The 18327-nt window shown below is 54.6% G+C and overlaps 1 protein-coding gene across 2 annotated transcripts in view; it reads left to right on the top strand.

The window, feature by feature from the left end:
• Window positions 1-4783: 4783 nt before the first annotated feature.
• APBA2 (amyloid beta precursor protein binding family A member 2) overlaps window positions 4784-18327 on the top strand; it is a 186272-nt gene continuing 172728 nt past the window's right edge. For both annotated transcript variants that reach the window (XM_060005300.1, XM_060005301.1), the window contains exon 1: window positions 4784-4998. The gene's annotated coding sequence lies outside the window, so the exon portion shown is untranslated. The remainder of the gene's footprint in view (window positions 4999-18327) is intronic.

The following is an 18327-nucleotide window of genomic DNA, read 5'->3' as shown; positions in this document are numbered from 1 at the left end:
TTATGTCCCCAGCCCCTCTGTGCTCCTGCCCCTCCAGGCTTTGATCTTGTTCATCCGGGTCCCCATGAGTCTGCCTTCATGTTGTGTCTTGGAGAACAGCATTTGGAGTCTTGGCCCGTCCCTCCCAAGAAGTCTGACCTCCTTGTGAAGAATGACCCACCTCCAACACCCTCCCCACTTGACCCAAGTTACATAATAAGGGGTGTCGGGGAGTAGCCTCACACCTGTCACAATCTGCCCACACTCTGTCCCCCACTCACGTTGGTGGTGATGCCATGTCCCACTCCTTGTCATCAGACTCGCTCAAGGTACTGTCCTATGACGTCAACCCAGCTGTCTCCACCATGTCATCTACTTACCATCCATCCCTCACATACGAGCTACATCCCCACCTTACGGCCTGTACTACTTCCCCTCTATCATCTACACAACAGAGTCTCTAGAATAAAGGAGGTCTGCCCTGCAGTGAAATTTTTGTCCGCACCTTTATCAAAATGCAGTGGGTAACTTCTCTCACAAAAACAACAAACCTCTGCTTTTTCTAGACATGCCAGCATCTGCGTGGTGGACCCCTCTTCAGAGGCCCACCCGAGGGTGAGGCCCTTGCTCCACGTTGCTCCGCAGATACCTGTGTCCTGCAGCCCATTCTGTGTGGTCACTGAAGGTCTGAATCTGGAGGGTCAGGAGCCAGAGGGTTCATAGTTATAATCATCCACCTATTGCTATAAAGCCTGAATTTGGGGGCAGAATCTACGTCCTGAAGTTGGTCAAAAAAATCAATAGTAAAAAAAAAAAAAAAAAAAAAAAAAAAAAAAAAAAAAAAATCAATAGTATTTACTTTGGGGGAAGGTCCTTTGCTTCCGTGGTTGGCAAAGGCATTTCCATACTACCTCCCTCTGTGTCTGCTAAAGTAAAGGAAAAACCTGTTAGAATGGGATATAAGTCTAACAGGTTAGAGTTCACTCAGATTCACTCTAGTGAATTTCCCCAGTGACTTAAGTCCTGAGGGAAAAAGAATCAAAGACCTCCATGGGGGTGGTTCCATCCTGGACCTTGGGGATTTTCGAGGTCAACTCGCTCACCTGAACAGAGGAGGAAACCATACGAAGGAAGCCCCAGGTGACCTACTTGGAGCCCTGTCCTGGCTGGTGTCTTAGCTGGGGCTGGAATACAGGACCCCTGGCTCCTGGTTCAAGGCACTTCGACTGCACAGGATGAAGGGGTAAGGAAGATGAGCACAAGTGCTTGGTGTTGACGAGAGGTGAGACCCAATGAGGCTTGTGCCGAGGGGTGACTTCTGGAGAGCAGTTCTGCTGACCCCACAGAGAGAGGGCATGTGTGTGTCAATCAAATCCACTTACACACTCAGGGGGGGAATGAAAGAAAAATTAACCTTCTGCCTTTCGGGAATGTCCTTCCCAGCCTATGAGGCAGAGCATTAGTCTTCTGCCCTATATAGGGAAGGTGTGCATTATTTGTAAAAACTAAGTTATGCCAAGTGCTGAGGAATTGACAGGTTTTTGACTCCACTTTCCTGCCTTGTGGGAATTCTTGCCTAGCTGGGGAGCTTCTCTTGGCTGAAGGGGACGGGCACCAAGCCTGCAATTCAAGAATACTGCCACTAGGTGGCGACAGGGAGCAAGACCAGTGGTTCAACCCTACAGCCAGGGAGGTATCTATTGGGTTGGACAAAAAGTTTGTTTGGATTAAGATGCTATGGAAGATGCCACTTTAGTGGCATCAGATGGGGTCTATTTCCTTCCCTTGGGGAAAGGGACCAGGGATTTCAGATGTCTGTTATTCTCCAAAGGGTTAAGAACCAGGGTTTTGAATGATAATTTAAAAATTTTGCTTTGGGATAGATAATAATATTATATACTTCAAAAATAGAAGAGGTAATCAGTGAAAAGTCTTCCTGTGACTCCTGCCCTAGCCACCAGTTTCCTTCCCACAGGCGACCAATATTTATGAGTTTCTTGTGATCCTTCCAGAGAGGCTGTATGATGGCACACAAGCAGGTGTATGCTCGCTCTTTTTTCCCTTTTCTGTTTTTACACACGTTGGTACATTGATCACATCTTCTGCTCTTTGTGCTTTCACTTAACAAACTATCTTGAAACTTCCATGTTAATTCATCATATGGTTCCTTGTTCTCTCCTTGTATTTCAGGGTTTGAATGTGCCCTCACGTTTTTAACAGTCCCCCAGTCAAGAATACCGAGGCTGTTTGCAGTTATTTGTGACACATTAATGCAGTGAATAACTCTGAAAAATAATATGGCTAGCTTGCACATGTGTGGTATACATGTTTAAAAACTCCTAGATGGGCTTCCCTGGTGGCACAGTGGTTAAGAATCTGCCTGTCAATGCAGGGGACACGGGTTCGAGCCCTGGTCCTGGAAGATCCCTCATGCTATGGAGCAACTAAGCCTGTGCACCACAACTACTGAGCCTGTGCTCTACAGCCCGTGAGCCACAACTACTGAGCCCGCGTGCCACAACTACTGAAGCCCTCGCTCCTAGAGCCTATGCTCTGCAACAAGAGAAGCCACTGCAATGAGAGGCCCGCACACCACAATGAGGAGTAGCCCCCGGTTGCCGCAACTAGAGGAAACCCATGCACAGCAATGAACACCCAATACAGCCAAAAAAAAAAAAACCTCCTAGAAATAGAGTTCTTAGGTCAAAGGGCTTGTACATTTGTAATTTTGATAGAAGTGATCTAATATTCCTCCATAGAAGTTGTGCTGATTCTCACTTCCCAGGAGAAGTGCTGAAGTTCGTGTTTCCCCTTGCCCTCTGGAACATATTGTGTTATTGCACTTCTGGGTCTCTAACAGGCAAAAACCATGGCATTATAGGTATAGTGTTAATCTGCATTTATTATTCTGAATAAGGAGGACATCTTTTCAGATGTTTAAAAGTCATCTGTATTTCCTTTCCTGTGAACTCTCTGCTCCTTACCTTTGTCTATTTTTTCTTTTGAGTTGTCCTTTTTTCTATTTCTAGATGCTATCGACATATTAGGGAAGTTAACTGTTGGTGAAATGAGTGGCAAATATTTTGCTTCCGGTTTGTTGTTGACTTTGCTTATGGTGGTGATTGCCAGGCAGGGATTTTTATGAAGTCAAATTTAACAATCTTTTATGTTACAGCTTTTCAGTTTCGTGGAATACGGAGAAGAGCCTTCCCTACTCCAAAATTCTCTAAAAATCCTCTGAAAAGAGATGGTTGGCTGGAGCCCGGCAGACTCAGGAGTCCTGAGTGAGGCTGGGGCGGGCCTGTGCCTTTGACCCCGTGGACTGTGAACATCAGCCACTGGGGCTCCTGTGTGCAGCGCTGGGTCTCACCCTGTTGGTTGGCCCAGAGCTTGCCCATGGGAAGAGGGGACCACAAACAGCAAAGACAGCTTGCCACAGGGGCCAGAGGGATGGGTCAGGAACCTGCCCTTGGCCTGCTTCTGGGCTCTGCCTTTGTGGCCTTCTTATGGCACTTGAGCTGCAAAGCTGCCCTACCCGGACACACCTCTGCCCCCCTCCCACCCAACTGGAGGCCCAGGCCCTCTGGGTCACTGTGAGCTGCTGGGGCTGCCAGAGGGAGCTGGGGAGCAGGGAGGGAGACAGGCCCACAGGGCCCATTTACAGCAAGTCCACACCAAGTCTGCGCTGTCCCAGGCCTTCTGCTCAGGGCAGCAGGATGAGGCCCACGCAGGTCTCCTCTTCCCTCTTCAGAACTGCCCCCACCGCAGTGGCACCCCAATCCAGCCAAAAGAAGAGACAACAGAAGGCAAACAATCAGGATTTGAGCGAGGGAGTCACCAGAGCCCGACTCGGACCGACAAGGCACCCTGCGCAGTACTCCAAGTGGAGCCCGCAGGTTACACGACTGTGTGGGACCGAATGAAATGGCCAGAGGGATCAAAGGTGACACCAGCGTCTCCAACATATCCTTCAGGGGGTTCCAGGGGGATTATTCCCACTGTAGGGTGGATCACCTCCTCTCCTTGGGATGTGTGTGGGGAGCTGGAAGTGGACAGGGTTTGGGTCCTCTCCGTTCAGGACTGCAAGGAAGGAAAGGGCTGGGGCGAGGCCCTGGGGGAGCAGAGGCCAGTGGTCGAGGCCAAGGCAGCACAGGACATTGGAAACAGGGTGATGGGATGGTTCCCAGGGATCTGGCATGCAACCAGCGACTGGGGGATCTGCGGCGGGTAGGCAGCAGGGGTCCTCCAGTCCGGAAGGGGCTCTCCATGGCCGAGACCCCCCCAGGGCTTCTGGCCTAGGGCTCCCTCTCGCCACGCCTCCGCGCGGGGCCGAGCAGGGCGCGGTCGCCGGGGTCCCTCCGCCGAACGCGCTCGGGAGCTCGCCAGGGGGCAGCGCGGCGCCCAGGGCAGGTGCGGGCGCAAGAAAGCCTCGCTGTCACCTGTTCCACCCGCCAGAGGATCAGGCCCCAACGGCTCCCTATCCCGCAGGTCCCGGGCGCGCCCGAGAATTTGTGTGCTCCCCAGGACCCGGGGCGGTTGGGGGGCCGCGGCTTCCAGAGCTGGGCTCGGGCCCCCAGCCCCGAAGCCGGCCCCGCAGCATCCGGACCCCAGGTGCGCCCTCCTGCCCTCTGTCCCAGCGCGGGCTCAGGGGAAGGGGCTGGGCACGCACGCATCTTTGTCCTCCTCCCTGTCTTCCCGCCGCGCGCTCTCGCCGTGCTGGGGGCGCGGGCGAGGCCGGGGCGGGGCGGGGCGGGGCGGGGCGGGGCACGGGCTGCCAGCCGCAGGCCGGTGCGGGGTGCACCCGCGGGCCGCGCCGCGTGCGCCGGGCAGGGGCGGCCCTGCGTGCCGTACGCCGCGTCCGGGGCGCGCCCGCTGCTATCCAGCTTCCCGGGCTCCGCAGCATCTCGGTGCGCGGCTCACAAAGAGCTGCGGCGGCGGCCCGGCGCTCGGCCTCGCTGACGGAGCGGCGGCGGCCGGCCGGGGCGGCAGTGCACCCGCGCGGCCCCGCGCCCGCACCAGGTAAGCGGGAGTCCGGGCCGCCCGACCCGCCCACGGCCGCAGTCTGAGGGCGCCCGGGCGGGAGCGGGGGGCTGGGGCGCGGGGGGCGCCGGGGGGTCGGGGGGAGCAGACTGGCGTCCCCTGGACCGGCGGGCGGGCGCGGCGGGGCCGAGCCGGCGGCTCGCGCATCCCGGGCTGGGGGTGCCGCGGCGAGGGGCGACCCGGCGCGGAGCCGGGGCGCGGGCCGGCGGTGGCTGCCCGCTTGGGTCCCGCCGGGCCGGCCGGGCCGTTGGAGCGTTCCGCGGCCCCGCTGGGCGCTGGCACAGAGTCCCCGTGCCAGGCGGCAACTCCCCAGTTTAGGGTCGTTTCTGGGTTCCCTGCCTCCTGGGAAGCCGAGCTCCGGTCTTCCAGCCCTCCCCGTTTTCCCTTTATAACGAGGCCCAGCTGGAGAAACTCCTCAATTAAAAATTCCACGGCCAGGTTCCCCTGGGCGGCCGGCGCGGGGCTGGGGGCGAGGCGCGGACCTGCCCCACCGTCCTAGCCCCTTCCCTTCCCACCCCTCCACCACCCCGGCCAGGCTGCTGCTGGGAGGTTGGGCTTCTGATGGTCAAGGCGAACGGCGAGCCCCCCCCGCCCCCGAGCTGGGCTGTGCGCCGGGCGGGCCTCGGTGTGCCAAAGCCGGGGACGTACTTGCCCTGGAGCCGGTGCCGGTGCCGAGGGAGGGTCTCGAGGGGCCCACCCAGCCGGGGCCTCGCGGAGCGAGGAGGCTGAGATTAGCCTGTTGGTCTCAACTTAGTATTTACTTGCAGAAGGAAGACTTGATTTTTTTCAAAGCTATTCGGATACGGCCAGGCAGGGGCCAGCCTCAGATCTGGTTAAGCGAACTCACAAATGGCCGTGGGGACGGTCAGGTACCCCAAACCGGGCATCTCCTTTGTTGCCTTCATCCTGTGGGCTGAGCTGTCCCTGACCTCTTCAGGCTCTGTCCCCTTTCTGAGAATTCCACCCCCTACCGCCTTTGAGATAAACAGTGGGTTTAGAAATAATGACCTGAAAGCTTCGAGGGTGGGAACAGGACAGCTTTTCCTGGGGTTCACATTTGATGTGCTCTGTGGGTACCCAGCACCTGGTGGGCAGCTCCTTCCTTAGGCCTCTGGGTTAGTGGTCTTTCTGGTGAGGTGAGGTGGGGCGTCTCTCGCCTTCTTGTGGGTGGTGTCCATCCTGCAGGGGACACGGGGATTTCCCAGTCCACAGCTGCCAGGACCCCCTGCCCTGTGCCCTCACTCCTGGGGGGCTGTCCATACTGCCTCCACTTGCACTCAGGAGGGGGGCCTCCTGAGCGGAGAATGACCGCGGCTTGTAGCCTCCTGGGACTCTGGGTGGTGTCCAGGGCGAGTTGGAGCTGGCTGGGGGTCAACTTGCTGAGCGGCAGCCTCCCTGGTGGGCACCACAGGACTGGCAGAGAGACCCTTGGAGTGGTCTCCAGGCTGGGCCAGGTCTGCATGGTGGCACTAGTTGTGGGGTGCCCTGTCTCTCCAGACCTCTGCTCATGGGTTGGGGAGCAGGGTGGTGTCCCTCCCCCAGTGCCTGCCTTTCTGTCTCCAGGGTACTGGGCTTCTTTGCCTGGGAGAAGTGTGGGCTGAACCAGATGGGGTGTGTGTGTGTGTGTGTGAGTGAGTGTGTGTGTGTGTGTGTGTGTGAGTGTGTGTGTGTGTGTGTGTGTGTGTGTGCGTGCATGGGAGCCGGGGTGGGCTCTGGCAGGCTGGTCAGTTTCTTACTCTTCTGCACCTTGCTTGCTTTCTCGAGCACCCCGGGCTCAAGCTGTGGCTTGTTAACTTGTCTGCATGACTCTCTCTTGATTACTTCTAACCCTTTTTTTTTTAAAAAAAAAAAAATTCGTTTCACAGGAATAATTGGTGGGGATGGATTGTGAAATGGAGGCGCATAAATAATCCAATTTGCCAACTGAGCTAAGAAATGCTGGATAAAAATAAAAGATAATTGTCAAAGACACCAGTCGCACCCCTGAAACTGAGAGGGAGTGCTAAAACACCTTGATGTTTCCTAGACACAGCTGAGGAATTCAGAGGAGAAGCACGTGTGGTGGTAGCCAGGCTTTGTTGATTGGGTGTCCCCTGCGGCCTGTTGGGGGAGGGTGGGGGCAGAGCCTGGAGGCACAAGCCCCCTCCAGGCCTCAGCGCCTCCAGGGCGCCCCGCCTTCCCATCCTTGACCCCCCCCCCCCCCCCCCCCCCGCACACCTGACCCAGAACCTCAACAGGTCAGCGCCTCTGGTGACACTAGGGTCTGAAGTCGTGGAGAATCCTTTATTGTCAGGGGAGTCAGGAGGGCTAGGAGCAGGTGGGCACAGAGGCCCTGAGCTCGCTTCAAGGCCTTGCGGAACAAGTGGCAGAGAGCAGCATGCCTGCCTTGCAGCCTGGCCTTGAGAGAGTGGGCGAGAGCCTGGGCTCACGTAGCCCTGACCTTGCTGGGGTGGGGAGTGGCGTGGGCACTGACCGCCATGCGGCTCCATCCCCAGCATAGGTCATGTTTGAGATGACTGCCTGCCAAGTGGGGGCTCTGGTGCCTGGTTGATGGTCGGTGGTCGGTCGTGTGCCCACAGAGGGGATTCTCTGGCCCCTTCCTCTCCCGAGACCCCGCCCACCCCCTGGGTCGGGTCCAGCAGAGCACAGGCTGAGTCAGCCGTTGTGGGCGCCGTCTTCGCTGCCTCTCCAGCAGCCAGTCCTCTGCTCTCCCTGCCCTCCTGGATGACAGGGGAGCCCAGGGAGGGCAGTGACCTCAGTGTCACACAGCTGGGCTCTCTCTGTGGGGCTCGAGATTCCTGAGTCTGCTTGGGAACCCCCTCCGTTTTGGCGGGTGCTGTTGCTGTGTGACTTGTGATTTCTGTGCCAGCTGCAGGGCGTACCAGGGTGGGCTGGTCTGGTGTTTGTCACTCAAGCCCGCAGTGGCTCCCCAGTGCCCACTCCATACCCACATTCCTCAGCCTGATTGTTTTTCAAGTTCCCTTCCTCACTCCCAACCATACTGTCCAGGCTCTGGTCAGGCAGACTCACTGCCCAGGCTTGCTTTGCGTTGTCCCCACTCCATCCCCACCTGCCACCTTAGCCTGGGGCCCTGTGTCCATCCTTGATCATCCCAGATGAATATGGGCTCTTTCCCTCTTATCCCTTGGTCACCAAGTTTGCCAAGCTCCTGCCTACCTCAGGGCCTTTGCACCTGCCCTTCCCCTCCCTGGCACATGCCTCCTCCAGATGTCCACCTGGCTTGCTGTCTCACTTCCTTCTCTGTCTGTACTTCAGCTCCCAGACCACCCTACATAAATTAGCATCACTTCCCCCTTTCATGTTAACCTTGCTTTGTGTTTCTTCTTAGTACCAAATACAGTTTGTTATTTATATACTTTGTTTATTCTGTCTCTTACTGCTCCAACACAGAGACTTTGTTGACCTCTGTATCCCCGGAGGAAAAATAGTGCCTGGCACCTCGTACATCCTCAGTGGTACTTGTTGGATGAATGAATGAGCAAATGAATGAAATCCCAGAAGCATCATGCTTCCTTCCAGCACAAGCCTGGCACCCTGCTGCTCCCTTCCCAAGACCCAGCGCCGGAACCAAGCTGGATTCATTGCCAGAGCCTAGAACAGAGCCTTGCCCACGGTGGACAGGCAGGAGAGAGCCGTGGAATGGTGGGGGGCAGGTCAGATGTCGCAAAGGCCAGAAGACAGCGTGGCCAGGAAGGCCATCCAGCCCCGGGAGTGCGCATTCTGATCCTTCACAGAAACTCCCTTTAGGATTTTTCGGTTGTCTGGATGTTCTGCACTCGGGCTGTCCCTGCAGTCAGCTGGGTTATGGATGTGCTGGGAATGATGCCCCCTCTTTTTTTTTTTAAATATTTTATTTTCTTTTTATTTATTTGTTTGGCCGCGTTGGGTCTTTATTGCTGCATGCGGGCTTTCTCTAGTTGTGTCAAGTGGGGGCTACTGTTCGTTGCAGTGCGTGGGCTTCTCATTGCGGTGGCTTCTCTTTGTTGCGGAGCACAGGCCCTAGGCGCGCGGGCTTCAGTAGTTGTGGCTCTTGGGCTCAGTAGTTGTGGCTCGCGGGCTTTAGAGCGCAGGCTCAGTAGTTGTGGTGCACGGGCTTAGTTGCTTTGCAGCATGTGGGATCTTCCCGGACCAGGGCTTAAACCCATGTCCTCTACATTGGCAGGCGGATTCTTAACCACTGTGCCACCAGGGAAGTCTGATGCCCCACTTGGCCAGGTTCCCTTTCTCCTCCATCTGAGGTTTCTAAACTGGTCTTTTCCCTTATGTCAGACCCGACGTCTCCAGGCTTCCGGCCGCTCTGCCTGACCCTGTTTGCCAGTCTTCCCCCACCTGATTCTCCCTGCCTGTGTTCTGGCCCTGCTGGGGAAGGTGCTCTGGTTTTATAAAGAGAAAGGCTCTGCCACTAATCCCGGAGGCCTTGGGCGAGTCACTGGCTTTGGGAGCCTTTCTCAGCATCTGTCACATGTGCATGACAGCTCTCGCCGAGATAGTTTTGAGGTCCAGACGAGATCCAGCATTGAACTGATTTGAGATACTGGTACGTGATGACCAGAGCTTTGTGGGGTGCTGGTGGCCCTAGGCCTGCTGTGGCTTCTCCTATTCTACTGAGAGTTTGAAGGGTCAGCTCTGCTAGCTTCATGCACAACCTAGTGAGAGAATGTAGTGCTTCCTGGAGTGTAAAGTGCCATTCTGGTGTAAGGGGCTGCACCTGTGCTTTTGCGTCTAAAGGATCAAAATTAAGAAAGAAAAGATACGGGGTTGAGATGCCGGCGTCTCCTGACCACAGAGATGTTTGCATCTTGTGGTTTTTCTGAAAACGGAAGCATGCTGGCATTCGAAGGTGGTTTTGGATGGAGAAACCAACTGGAATTAAACACACGTCATTGGGCACTTCTGTTGCCTTCTCTCCCTCTGCATGAGCTGTTTTAAATAGTTTCCCGCCAAGCCCGAGAGACAGGTCTTCACCTGGCAGTGAGGAGGCTGAGAACCAGGCAGCTGTGACTTGCCCGAGGGGGCTGCTGTTTCAGGGCAGCGCTGGTATTGGATGGAGAGCACAAAGCCCCATGACCATCCCCCGCCCGACTCCCCCATCTCCTCCATCCTCCCTAACCCCCCCATGTCCCACTGGGGCCCAGTTTGCATCAGATTTGTTTTTTTTTTAAATTAATTAATTAATTTTTGGCTGCGTTGGGTCTTCGTTGCTGCGCGTGGGCTTTTCTTGAGTTGCAGCGAGCGGGGGCTGCTCTTCGTTTTGGTGCGCGGGCTTCTCATTGCGGTGGCTTCTCTTGTTGCGGAGCACAGGCTCTAGGTGAGTGGGCTTCAGTAGTTGTGGCTCACGGGCTCTAGAGCACAGGCTCAGTAGTTGTGGCACACGGGCTTAGTTGCCCTGCGGCACGTGGGATCTTCCCGGACCAGGGCTCGAACCGTGTTCCCTGCATCGGCAGGGGGACTGTCAACCACTGCGCCACCAGGGAAGCCCCCTCAGATTTGTTTTTAAACTGGGTAGGCGTGACTAGGATTTGTGACGACTTATATCATGGGTACAGGGGTTCATTTTCAACCTGTGCCTAGAAAATCTGATGGTGGTGACCCGTTGCCCTGAGCTCTGGTTGGCGGTTGGAGAATAATGGACATGTCACAGGTGACCCAGAGCCCTTCATGGGGACAGCAAGAGGGCTTGGGAGCTTGCCACCCAGGGCAATAGCTAACATTGTTGGTGGATTGGTAAGGTGTTTTCCTTTTTTCACTCGGAGGTACCATGGATTCTTTGCACTTCCTGCCCCTGGAATCAACTCTGAAATGTTCAGGCACTTGTTCTGGACAAATTTTAATTAGTCAACAGTCAGTGAGTAGGAGCATACTATTGGCATTTAGAATTTTCAGTTGGGAGATATACACATATATATGTATAATTGTATTTTAAAATATATATATATATATATATATTTATCTCTCATTGGATTGGTTTTACGTTCGCAGAATGGATTCTCAAGCAAGGCAGCTCTAAATATGTTTTTCTCTGGGCTTCCCTGGTGGCGCAGTGGTTGAGAGTCCGCCTGCCGATGCAGGGCACGTGGGTTCGTGCCCCGGTCTGGGAAGATCCCGCGTGCCGCAGAGCAGCTGGGCCCGTGAGCCACGGCCGCTGAGCCTGCATGTCCGGAGCCTGTGCTCCGCAACGGGAGAGGCCACAACAGTGAGAGGCCCACGTACTGCCAAAAAAAAAAAAAAAAAACCCACAAAAAATAAATATGTGTTTCTCTGAACTGTTGTGGGCCCCGCTAATTTTCATTTAAAAATGGAGTGTATAGTTTTTCCCAGTTTGTCTATCAGTTGACTTGGAAAAATCCATTGTTTCGAAACTAGGAGACCCGTTTGCTGAGTGAGTGCCTACATTAAGGATGATGGATTTCTCAGACCCCTCTGGCAGCAAGCGTGCACGTTGCTCAAATAAAACACGGTTTACGTTCCTCAGTCTTTTGGTGTTATGAGCGGGCCATGTGCTCTGACATATGTCCATGTTATCCAGAGCTGGTGACAGCTGTCAGGGGTGGGGAATCGGAAGTTCCAGAAAGCCTCCAGCAGCTGGCCAGCCAGCCAGCGTGGCTGTTGGGAGTTCAAATGACTCCTTCTAAGAGGGGCACCCGGAGGCCTGCGCTTCCTTCCTTGCCAGCCACCAGCTGTGGTGAGGATGGAGTGCGACCAGATGTGTGTGTGTGAGCGTTTGTTACAGTAGAGTGCCTGGGTGGTGCCAGTCACCAGGCTTGGTGTGTGTGTGTGTGTGTGTCCGTGTCCCCAACTCGCCTGCCAGGCCTCAGACACCAGGTGCTACCTTGGGTCTCTGGCAGGTCCCCGCTGGTCGCAGTGAGAGCTGGTGGTTGACTGCTGGACAGTGGGTCTTGGCCCCGGATCCCAGCCCTGCCTGCCTGGCCTTGACCACTAGATCCTGAATCCCTGAGGCAGGCCTGACCTACGGCTCCTCCTGGACGTGCCTTTATCAGTGTACGTGTGCCGCGAAGATTCTGCCTGTGACCTTTCCCTGCCCTTCGGGTGGCGGACAGGAGCGAGCCAGTGTGTGGTAGGGTGGACGTGCCGTCTGCTTCCTGCTCTTGGGGGGATATCTCTGTGCTGTTTCTTGGGTTGGAAACTCTGACAGCAAAAGCCCCTCCAGACCAAGAACTCTTGATTGTGTCTCTCCTTCGGGCTTTAAGAGGTTTCAGCTTTTCAGTTAATTGCATTTCATTAAATAACGGTTTTCTTCGTGATCACAGGCTGGTTTGTGCTTAATCAGCAGTGAGGACTGTGTGGCTTCAGTGGCTGTGACCGCGCCCAGGGGCAGAGGCGCCTCTCGCTTGCATCGACTTCATGGGGGAGCTGCTGTGGGGGCCCCTGCATGTGGCATCGTGCTCCCCACTCCTCGCTTTGGGAACCCTTGCCTTCACTCTGCGTGTGTTGCTACTTTCATGTGTCGTATAAGATGACTTGTCTAATAATGGAAATAAAGGGGTGCCAGGCACTTAAATGGCAACCCCTTCCCCACCCCCGGCATTCACCTCCCGGCCCTCTGATCTCTTGGGTCGCTGCAATGCTAGCCCCCGAGCCCCTTTGCTGGGAGCTCCATCTGTCCATCCATCCATCTGTCCGTCCATCCAACAGGTATTTCCTGAGCGCCCGCTCTGTTCCATCACTCCCAGTCCCTGTCAAGAGCTGACTGGAGTAAGGAGAGAAGAGCCGAGAGGGGGGCTGCTGTGGAATGCGGGCGGGCATCGGAGCCCAAGGCTGCCTCTGGCTCTAAAGTGCTCCCGGAGCAGCCCAGGCTGGAAGGTTTGAGCGCCCGGCATGGGGGGTGCGGGTCAGGAACCCCATCCTGGAAGAGTGAGTGGGTTTGCCCGTCCAGAGCTCAGGCCAGAAGAGCCTCCAGGCAGAAGGGCCAGCCTGGAGTGGGGGACCCGGTATGGGGGTGGAGCTGAGTGTCTGGCAGCAGGATAATGTGGTTTGGGCAGGTCAGCAGGAGATGGCGGGTCCTGACCGTCAGGGGCTTGAGCTGCCTTGGAGGCCTGGGGGAGTCTTGCTGTGGTTGGGGGCAGAGCAGGTGGGGTGACACGCACTCTACCCGCCATTGTCCCGCTGAATCTAGGAGGTGTTTGCATCACCCAGCTTCAGGACCAGTTGGGCCGCCGGAGGGGTGGTGAAGGATGAGAAGGAGGCTGTGATGAGAACGGGGGGAGGGCGTGGGGATTGGGCGGGGGAGGTACATGGAGGGGTGCCTTGAGGCTCGAGGGGGGCTCTAGGAGGGGTGCTGCCAGGAGGCGTGGGGAGGGAGGAAGGATGGAGCCCGACACCTTCTGTGGGAGGAGGCTGCTGCCGCCACGTCCCGGCCTTGCTAGCTCGGATGTTTAATTTTACCCCTTAGAGATTTGCAGGCTTTCTAGATTAAATTGCCACTATTCCTCTGTAAGAACGACAAAGTCCATGACAGACCATAAATCACATTATTAATTTGCTTACATGGTGTCAACCTCTGTGGCCCCACTGACTTACTCGGAAGGATGCAGGACGCCTGGGAGACAGGGAGGCCTCTGTCCAGTTGTCAGCGAGCGTGAAAGGCTAGAGGGACCCAGGTCGCGGTGGCCAGGCCGCTCTGCCCACCAGGTGGCCGCCCTCATCCCGTTGCCAGGGCTCCTGGTGGCTTCCTGGCCTCTGTAGGGAGGGGGACCGACTTCTGCACCAGCCGTGCAGAGGGCAGGGGGCGTGGGGAAGCCGCGCTGCAGGTCAGGAGGCTGGGCTCCAGTGGCCTCTGCAGGCTGCTGAGCTCTGGGGAGTTCTTGGAGAGCTCCTCTCAGGAGCCCCGAAAGCCTGGGCACACGAGGTCCTGCCCAGTCTTCCCCTTTCAGGCTCTGGTGGGCTGTTCATCCTCCGAGTAATGATGGGTCAGAAAACATGTCTTACAGTTGCTCCCCTTTCCGGACCTATGGACAGCCTGCTCTTTGCGTTGGCACGGGTGGGGGTGGGCACCATTCCCTCTCCGTGGCCCGAGGCTCGGCCTCTGCGGGGAGCTGGCTAGGACGCTGGTGAATGCGTCTTTCACAGCTTACTGCCGTGCGCTGGAGCTGGAAGCTGCCTGCTAATTGTGGGGCAGTTAGAAGTCATGATTTGTTGGGAGAAAGATGCATTTGTTGGGGTGGGGGACTCTCCCTGTGTGTTGACCTCTCTGCCTCCAAGGGCCAAGTGGCTGCTCCAGGTGGGGACGGGTGGGGATTGCGTGCTGCAGGGGGGCAGGCCTGGGGCTCGCTCCCCTGACGGTTTTCATCAAACCCCGAATATTACGCTGCAGTTCGTGTTGACTGGTAGCCCAACCCGGCTTTCTTCCTTTACAGTGAAGTAGAGAAGCCAGACTTGGTGTATTTAATAGCCGATATTTCATGGCAGAAAGCCAGTGGTCACGCTGGTGGCATGGCTGCCTCTGTGTTCACGCGTGGTACCCACAGCCGTAGGTGGGCCGTCCCGTGCAGCCTTGATTAGCAGCTGCTGCCGACTGACTCAGGAGATTCTGTAAAATCCACATGTATTTGTAGAAATACAAAGAGAGTTTAATGTCCCAATGTAATGGTCACTTCCTTGAAGTGAAATTAGCTCTGGTTTCAAGGAAGAAAATGGAAGCATAACACATTAATTTCGGGCTGAATTGTGTCTCGCTCACCTGAGTTCCCAGCTACAAAAAAGTCGTGCGTTTTCCTTATGGAAACCGTCTGCACTGACAGAGTCCTGGAGGCCGTGGTGGGTGTTCATCATCCGGAATTCACGGCAACGCATCACTCACATCCATCTGGACCTCACATCTCAGGCCCTGACACCAAAAACACATGTTCCCCTCCACACTGTGTGCTTCGTGGAAGATGTTCTAACAAATTACTCATCTTAAAATAAAGCACTGTCCAAGAAAAAGGCAAACAACTGAGTAGAAAAAGGGACCAAAGACATTTCACCAAAAAGAAGGCCCAGTAGCCATATGGAAAGGTCCTCAACTCCATTAGTCATCAGGGAGGGAAATGAAAAATAAATTGTAAATGTTTTAGGGTTCTCCATAGAAACAGACCATAGTGTGTGAGTGTGTGTGTGTGTGTGTGTGTGTGTGTGTGTGTGTGTTATATTTTTTTGGTTTTTTTGGCTGCACTATACGTGGCTTGCGGGATCTTTGTTCCCCGACTGGGGATTAAACCCGGGCCATGGCAGTGAAAGCGCCGAGTCCTAACCACTGGACTGCCAGGGAATTCCCTATATTTGGAGATTTATTATGAGGACTCAAATGATTATAGAGGCTGAGAAGTCCCCAGATCTGTGGTCAGCAGCTGGAGGCCAAGAAAGCTGGTGTGTAGTTCAGTTTGAGACTTGAAGGCCTGAGGACCCAGGGGGCCCATGGTGTGAATCCCAGCCCAAGGGCAGAAGATGAGGTGAGAGGTCCCAGCTCAACAGTGAGGCAGAAAAAGGGGCAAATCCCTCCTTCCTCCATCTGTTGTTCTGTTCACGCCCTTAGTGGGTTGGACGCCCACCCACATTGGGGAGAGTGTCTGCTTTACCGAGTCCACTGATGCAAACGCTCATCTCATCCAGAGACACACAGACACACCCAGAAATAATGTTTAATCTGGGCGCCCTGTGGCCAGTCAAGTTGACACATAAAATTACCCACCCCAATTTGATACCGTTACACACCACCAGAAGGGCTAAAATTGAAAAGAGCAGAAACTAGGCATTGAAGAGGTTGTGGAGCGGCTAGAACTCTGATGGTTGATCGGGGTGTCAGTTTATACAGCTGCTTTAGGAAGCGGTTTTGCAGTGTCGCCTGAAGTTAAAAATGCACGTACTCTGTGACCAGCAGTCCCACTCTGAGTGAAACTGGGTGCAGTGTGCATACGGCCACTGTCGTGGGCTGCATGGTGGCCCCTAAAGATGGCAGGTCCCCATCCCTGGAACCTGTGAATGTGACCTTACATGGTGAAGCCTTTGCAGACGTGAGTTGGGACACTGAGATGAGGAGATGATCCTGGCTTATCTGGGTGGGCCTTGCATGCCATCACAAGGGTCCTTTTTTTTTTTTTTTCGGCGCTCCCCAACCAGGGATAGAACCCGGGGCCCAGTCCTAACCAGTGGACCACCAGGGAAGTCCCCACAAAGGTCCTTCTAAGAGAGAGGCAGAGGGAATGTAGACACAGAGGAGAAGACAGTGACCACGGAGGCAGAGATCGGAGTGGTGTGGCTACAAGGCAGGGAATGCCGGCAGCATCGGCAACTGGAAGAGGTGATTCTCCCCTGGAGCCTCCAGAGGGAGGGGGGCCCTGCGAACACCTAGATTTCAGCCACTGAAACTGCTTTCAGGTTCCCGGTCTCCTGAACTTGAGTTGGTGAAAGGCACGTGTTTGTGGTGATTTGCTCCAGGGGCCACAGGAGACTAACAGAGCCCTCCAGACGCATGCACCAGAGCATCCGTAGAAGCGTGGTTGTCAAACTACAGATGACCCAAGGTCCACCAGCCGTAGACCGCTCTGTACACTGGGGCTTATCGCACATGGAAGCCATCCAGCAGGCACTGCAAGTGTGTGCAGTGGCCTGGATGAGTCCTGCCATGTGCTGTTGAAACCAAAACCCAAACCCTAGAGTCCCTAGTCTCTACTGCATGGCTCCACTGATGGGAAGGGCAACAGGCAACTCTCCCATGTGGGGTGGGAAGTCAGGGTGCCCTTGGGAGATGGTGATTAGAGGGGGCACCAGGAGGGCACCCGGCTTCTGGAGGAACTGACAATGTCCCATTTATTTCTTTTGTTCTTTTTTAAGATTTTATTGATGTAAATTAAAACAATGTTGTTTTAATTTCTGCTGTTCAGCAAAGTGACTCAGTTATACATACATATTCTTTTTCATATTATTTTCCATTATGGTTTGTCACGGGGATATTGAATATAGTTCCCTGTGCAATACAGTAGGACCTTGTTGTTTATCCATTCTATATGTAATAGTTTGCATCTGCTAATCCCAAACTCTCAATCCTTCCCTCTCCCACCTCCCTCCCCCTTGGCAACCACAAGTCTGTTCTCTATGTCTGTGAGTCTGTTTCTGTTTTGTAGATATGTTCATTTGTGTTGTATTTTAGATTCCACATATAAGTGATATCATGATATTTGTCTTTCTTTGATTTACTTCACTCAGTATGATAATCTCTAGGTCCATCCATGTTGCTGCAAAGACAATGTCCCTTTTTTTTTTTAATTAATTTATTTTATTTTATTTTATTTTTGGCTGCGTTGGGTCTTTGTTGCTGCACGCGGGCTTTCTCTAGTTGCGGCAACCAGGGGCTACTCTTCGTTGTGGTGCGTGGGCTTCTCATTGCAGTGGCTTCTCTTGTTGCGGAGCACGGGCTCTAGGCGCGCGGGCTTCAGTAGTTGTGGCACGTGGGCTCAGTAGTGTGGCTCTCGGGCTCTAGAATGCAGGCTCAGTAGTTGTGGCGCATGGGCCTAGGTGCTTCGCAGCATGTGGGAGCTTCCTGGACCAGGGCTCGAACCCATGTCCCCTGCATTGGCAGGTGGATTCTTAACCACTGCACCACCAGGGAAGTCCCAATGTCCCATTCTTGATCTGTGTGAGGTTTGCCTGGGTGGGTTCCACTTTATGATAAGGAACTTTTCAGTGTCTATATTAAACTTCAATAAAAACTGAAAAAGAAAAAAAAAAAGAGCAGTACAGCATCTTGGAATCTTCAGGGAGAACTTTCAATTGACTGACTCATGGCTTATTTTCCTGCTGGAACAATAATATCAAAATCAAGATTACATTTAATTTAATGTGAGATGATTAAATGTGGCCATTCCACCAAGTGCTTATTAATATTCAGATGCACATTGTATTTTCTAAATGAAATCAGAGTCCATAAACCCAAGTAGGATGCTGAGATCTATACACAGGTAATTGATATGGATAAGTTCTCTCCATGAGAGTTTTTCTTCCTGCACAAGGGCAGAGCTGTGCACTTAAGAAAAACCAGACACAAACAGCCCGAGCCCTTGAGGATCACAGGCTCTGTGGTTTCAGGTGAGTGGGAAGCCAGAGAGCTGTAAGAAGAGATAACGGAGCGAGATGGTGTGTATGAACAGCTCCTTTGGGTCGGCCCAGAAACTGGGTGGGGATTCCGGCGCTCTCCAGGCCACCCTGCCCATCACACTGAGATCCTAGAGGTCCCTGCTGTCTGTGTCCACAGCGCCTCCTGGCAGCCTTCCCGGCCCCTCCCACCCCTCCAGT

Source organism: Delphinus delphis, chromosome 2 (genome assembly GCF_949987515.2).
Source record: "Delphinus delphis chromosome 2, mDelDel1.2, whole genome shotgun sequence".
Classification (NCBI taxonomy): Eukaryota; Metazoa; Chordata; class Mammalia; order Artiodactyla; family Delphinidae; genus Delphinus; species Delphinus delphis.
Note: the sequence above shows the minus strand (reverse complement) of the source record. Positions and strands in the feature narration are given on the sequence as shown.